This window comes from Pelmatolapia mariae, linkage group LG17, assembly GCF_036321145.2.
Source record: "Pelmatolapia mariae isolate MD_Pm_ZW linkage group LG17, Pm_UMD_F_2, whole genome shotgun sequence".
Lineage (NCBI taxonomy): Eukaryota > Metazoa > Chordata > Actinopteri > Cichliformes > Cichlidae > Pelmatolapia > Pelmatolapia mariae.
Genome location: NC_086242.1, coordinates 12,738,730 through 12,745,470, shown reverse-complemented (window position 1 = coordinate 12,745,470; position 6,741 = coordinate 12,738,730).

Below are 6,741 nucleotides of genomic sequence, written 5' to 3'. Positions count from 1 at the left end.
ACCAATGTCTGTTGTACCGTCTGAACAAAAACCACACTTAAAGTTCAAACTATCATATAAATCTTAAATCCGTCTAGTCAAGAATTCAAATCACCTGAGAAGGAAAAGCAGAAAGAAAAGCTGTGTTTGCATTAGACTCCTTCTTGTTTTATGGATCAGATGCATTTTTACAATTTTTCATTTACAGACTTGCTCAATCATCATATTTGTTTATGTATGAAAAACTCTCTATATAGCTTTATATCCGCACATAGTAGTATTAAAATGGCAATTCATAATCGATATGCCGTGTCGGCTGACATGCAAAACATGACAAAGTGTTATATTTATTCATTTTTAAATTTTGCATTTGGTCAGTAAATCTTCAAACATTATGGAACTACCTTAGAAACCTTACAGCTTCATTTGAAGAATGAAGCTGTAAAGCTGCAAGAACTGTTAACCAAGAGATATGACATGTGCTTTCTACACGGCTTCCTCAGCAGGAAGAGTTGGAGGTTTTCAGTATGTTTATATTCTTTGTTAGCTGTTCTGCATGAATTTACATAATGCATCCTTAATCAGAGTTTTCCATCATTTGGAGAAGTTATATGTATCAAGATCACATTCTACTAACAGACGCAACGAGAAATTTATAGATAATTTTAGTAGCACGATATTTGGTTCCAACATACACTTTTCTCTTACTGTCTCTTATTTGCATCACTAGTGCAGATAGTACAATATTTTCCAAAAGAAAACAACTTTATCATAAAATAACTTTATTAACAATTTAGAGGTCCACTGAGATAGACTCTCAACTGCAGGAACATCCTCAGGGATTTTGGTCCATATTGACATGATAGCATCACACATTTGTTGCACATTTGTCTGCTGCACATCCATCATCTTCTTTTACCACATCCCAAAGCTGCTCTATCAGATTGAGATCTGGTGACTGTGGAGGCCATTAACTGTCATGTTCAAGAAACCAATTTGAGATGATCTAAGTTTCGTGACAGCCTGAAAGAAGCCGTCAGAAGTTCGAGTCAAAAGGTGCCAAGAAAATATCCCCCACACCATCACACCACCACCAGCCTGAACAATTGAGACACAGCCCCAAATGCTGACCCTACCAGCTTAATATTGCAGCAGAAATCAAGACTCATCAATCAGCCACCATTTTTCCATTCTTCTGTCCAATTTTAGTGAGCCTGTGCAAACTCTAACCTCAGGTTCCTGTTCTTAGCTGACAGGAGTGGGACCCGGTGTTGTGTTCTGCTTCTCTTCTGACCTCAACAAGGCATTTTTACCCAGAGACCTGCAGCTCACTGGAGATTTTCTCCTTTACAGATCATCTTGTGTAAACCATAGAGGTGGTAGTAAAATCAGCAGTTTCTCAAATGCTCAACGTAGCCCACCTTACACGGGGCAACCTTGCAATAACCAAAGTCACTTTAATCGCCTTTCATTTTGATGCTCGGATTGAATATCAGCAGGTTTTCTCTATCATGCACATGTGTCTAAAACCACGTGATCAGATAATTGTGTTAAAGCGCAGCTAAATTAGTATACCTAATGAAGTGGCTGGTGATTGTCTATCTTGATTGGATACAACAAAAATCACGGTCACGATGTAGAGTTTTAGATACCTTAAGTGAACCTCCCCCAAAACTGACGCAAGCCCTGTTTGGAAATCACATCAGCCTGCAATTATTTTGTTTGCAAATATGTTCCACAGATGGGATGCACGAGACACCAGGATCCAGTGCTACAACATTCAAAGTCATGTTCACCGGATAAATCCTGATTTATTGGGACACATTTCATGTAAGCCATGCCGAAAAGAAAAGACTCCACAGCTGCACACCTCAAGGCCTCACACGCACCTTTCTGGCTGCACGGAAGGAAATCAAGGTCGACGCTTCAAGATATGAATGCATAAACAGTAAAACACTCCCATGAAATTCCATACACTATTTATATTTCTAAATCTGCCCGAGTCATTCATAGATGTCAACACTGTACTCATATCAAGGCTAAGATAGAGACAAATACCTCAAGCGCACTGCTGCCGTGAAACTGTCAATTTGGATATTAGTTTGTGTAAACATAATTTCCCGTTCAGCCACGGCACGAGCAAATCCATATGGCTGTTTTTTAAGCTGTATTAAAGGCGTTTAAGGAAAAGAACGTTGGATGATTAAGTCAATAAAGACGATATGATTGTTGACAGATGTTGGAGAAGTCAGAGAACTCAGTTTAATTATTGGGAGGTTTGTGTCAATACTCCGCATTAGGGTAATGCACATTTGAAATAAGGATTATTAGCAAAGATTTTAGATGGTAAAATAAAATTAACCCTTAGTTCAGTTAGAATAACTATAGTTAACATTTGTTATTTCCAGCTGCAGTAATTTAGATTGGCTAATATCATTTGTTCTGGGACCATCCCATCCTCCAGTGCCTACATGTGAAAAGCACTCAGTAGGTCAAACACAACACAACAAGAACAGGGTGGGATAGAGGTGGGTTGCAAAGTAATTATAGATAGGGTAAGTCAGATTTAACAGTGTGCCATGCATAAAATTTGACTACTTGAAAGGGTCCCAGCTGATATGCTGGGATTGTAGTTTCCTTTATCATTGTCGTTCATTGGTGGGACTTTTGCAAAGCAAGCAGCAGTACAACAGTGAGAGTCAGTAAGATTCTATAAGACACAGTGGAGATCCCCAACACAGCTCATGGTGTTGGGGATCTTGACAAAATTGATGACATTAATACAGAAAGGAAGAGTCAGAAATAACATCTGGAAAGCCTCTGACTGAAAACAGCTTCATTTTTCAGCATGACAGGGATCCCACATGCACTGCGAATACAGTCAAAGCTCACATGGATAGAAAAATGCATCAGTCTGTCCTCCCCAGACCCTGCACCTTAACATTACTGAAGCAGTGTGGGATCATCTTGACAAAAAATGGAACAAAAGGCAGCCAACATCCAAACAAGAGCTGTCAATGTCCTTCAGGAAGCCTGGAGGACCATTCCTCAAAATTACTTAAAGAAACTACAAGAAAGCTTGCTGTTGGAGTTCATACTGTGATGAAGAGTAAAGGTGGTCAGACCAAAGATTGACTTTGAAGCTCATTAGAATTGTACAAATACTGTTTTTGCCTTATATACTATATTTCCACATACGTTTGCACATTTCATAAGTTGCACATGAGGGGTGGCTCAAGGTTTTCGGACAGCACTATATAACTAGTGGTCCCATACGCAGTTTATAAGAAGCTGAATCATTTTTGAGCAGCTGGAACAAAGTATTTTGTCTCTTTTTTTAATGGGAGTGACTGTAGTATGACTCAGTAAACAGCCCGAATCTCTGGATGACAGTATCAAAAGATGCTTACAGATATGCAAAAAAACACCATTTGGCAAATGCTTTTGGAAACAATGCGTACGACAACATGATGCCTGGGCTCATTTAGTCTAATTTCTTTATTAAATTTTGTTTTTCATTTTCAAACTCCAGACATCTTTCCCCTCCCTATCAACCAATTTGCCATCTGTCTTTATTGCAACCATTTAAATCCTCAAGGCCATACGCTATAATGGCAGAGCGCCTAATGTTTGTGTGTTTACTTCCTAAAGGGTAAGAGAGAGGCTGTTTACTGATTAAAAACTCTCCCTCTCTATTTCTTGCTGAGCTCACAGCACTCTCATGACCAAGTCAAGGTCACTCCCATGCTCTCCTCCGCGGCATCAATCTCAGAGGAAGAAGCAGAAACTTCCTCTCACGATATTTGGTTCCTGTGCGTCCCTTTTTTTGTGTATGATGAATACAATCTCCCTCCAAATATCATAACTTCTTCCTCTTCCATTCATCTTTAAAGCACAAACAAACACAGGTTGACAGACAAATTTGTTTTTATGCAGCAGTCCTATCCATCCAAGCTCTGCTGTGTAGACCAAACCCACTTCTCTTCATTTTCAGTCACTGACCTAAAAATGTGATATTATTGATATCGTGTTAAAATCTTATATATATGCACAATGCACATATGTGCAGCTCAAAAAGTACGCACACAGAAAAGACTATTTTTCGAGTATTTTTGCAAAAAAACACTGCCATTTATTCTACATTAATGCTGCTTTGAAGAACCTTTCAAAGCTGAGCATGTAGTTTTTGTTTCTGCTTGCTAATCACATCCATAGGGTGTACAGACAGACTACAGCCAGCCTGTAAAAAATTTAAAGACTTCAGCCCTCGCTTTAAACAGAAACACCACTCAGCTCGTATAAATTACAGTGTATAGACACCATCAGTAAATGCCAGAGAGGCCATGTTAAAGTAAAGCACCCCTGACATACTTGAAGCATGAAATTCCATAGCCTTGTTGGCCCACTTTGCCACATGTAAGCAACACAACATCCATCACTTTCAAGCTTTTTTTTTTTTTTTTTTTGACTCAGCAGACACTTCTCTTTGACTTGTGCTGGGAAAAAAGTCAGTTAAGTACATTGTAATGTAAGCAAATTTGATCACACACCACAAATCACAACAATCTATTCAGTTAAAAGAATGGGCTTTGCACAAACACGGTGATACACAAACCTAGATTATATAAGCAGGATAATTTAACTGTCAGTATTTATCAAAATGGTTGATGTTGGTCAGTACACAATAGGACATCCCCCTGACTTTGTGCCATCTCACAGGAAGCGTGAGTCAGAAACCGCAGCGTCCTGTTACAACTTCTAAACAAATTCCTGCTTTATCATCATTTAAACAGATACCGCCATGGTACCTGTGCTCGAAGTTCAATCTGTCACAGCGTGGCTGCCTAACCTCGACACCACCTCGACATCTGTTTGTTATCAATCACCGCCCTCATCAACCTGACGCTCATCATTATCAAAAGGAAGGCTTTTGAAATGCCGTCTTGAAACGCTTTCTGAAGTTTGTTTCTATCTAAGCTCATTCTCCCATGGACAAAGACCCTCCAACGCGCACAGTGAAACATACACATGAATACCTCCGAAACCACAGCTTTCTCAGCTATGAGTACTGAGAAGCAAGTGAGAAACACTTTAGGGCATGAGGCACTCATTGCCCCCATTTCAAATTACTGTGTATGAGGAATCAAACATACGACAGCAACTCAATGCATTTAGACATGCAGAAAGATTCAACTTCCTATATACCGATGGATAGCGAACCTTTAAACAATTTAGCCATCATTTCGTAACTTCTTGACCAATTCAGGCTCAGAGGAAGTCTGGAGCCTGTCTACACTCCTGTGGAAAAGAAAGTTTTTACAAGACTTTCAGGAGTTCTGTGACCCCATGATTCATTTGCTTATAGAACCACCTTTAGCAGCAATAAATTGAAGTACTTGATTTCTGTATGACTTTATCAGTCTCTCACATCATTGTGGTCCAGTATTCTGGACCACAGTGTTGCTTCAGTTCATTGGGGTTTGCAAGGATTCGTTTATGTACTATTCTTTTAAGGTCCCGGCACAGCGATTCAGTTGGGTTGAGGTCTGGACTTTTACTGGGCCATTGCAATACCTTGATTATTTTCTTTTTCAGCCCTTCTCTTGTAGATTTGGTGCCGTGCTGCAGATCATTTATTCTTTGCATCATCCGATTTCAGCCAAGCTCTAAAGTACTTTGGTATACAGAGGAGTTCATAGTTCATAAATCCATGAATTTTTACATTTAACATTTGATTAGGAGCACCTGGTTGCTATTTAAACTCTTAATTTTTATGAGTCAAAGATGTATTTTTTCACATGACTGTAGCTGTCACTGGGCAAAAGGTCGGGGTACACCCATTGACGGGTTGCCAGACAAAGACAGCAATTCATGCTCACACCCACACTTAATAGCAAATTCAGAACAAGCAAATAAGCCAATGCATATTTCTTTGAACTGTAGGAGGAAAACCACAACACCCAAGAGAGAAAGCCTGAACCCAAAACATTCTTACTTCTTCTGGAAACAGTTTATGTCCTTGTTGGTACTTTCTAAATGACAATCAAAGTATTTGTTGCTCAATTAGGACACATATTAGGTTTTGATCAATGGTGACGTGCCGTTCTTCAGTCTCCTAGGCTTTGACGTCCAGTGTTGACATTACCTAAACACGCCACGTCCTTTCCTATGCTTTGATCTCATATGAAATCTGTCAAACACATTTATGGCCACAGCTAATGTGCTGCAGACCAGATGCAAACTCGCTGAGAGGTGAGTCACAGTATAGAGGTCGGTGCAGATTTAGAAACAAAATCTGATGCAGAATTGGTTTTGATTGGGACTAAACAGGAACTGGTATTACTTATACTTTCATTTCCGTAGTTTATAACAGAAAATTTGAATGTAATTGCACTTTTCCATCTACTAATTTGTGAGCGGTTAAACACCAGCAGTACTTGACGCATACTCTATTACAAAGGTAAATTTATATTCTTCCAATACGGTACTGTGCAAAGTCCCTCATTTCTTTATATTTTGCTAGGAATATGAGAAATATGTGCAAACATTCATGGAAATACAGTATATAACACCTTTATTCTTTACCACAGCCTGAACTCTCTCAGCAAGCTTTGTCATAAGTAAGTAGTCGTCGGGAATAGTTCTCCAAGCTTCTCAAATGACATTCAAACTTTTTCCTTGGATGCTATGTGTCTTTTGTTCTGTTCCATCTCAAGTTGATCCCACACTGCCTCATTAATGTTGAGATCCAAGGTCTGGAGA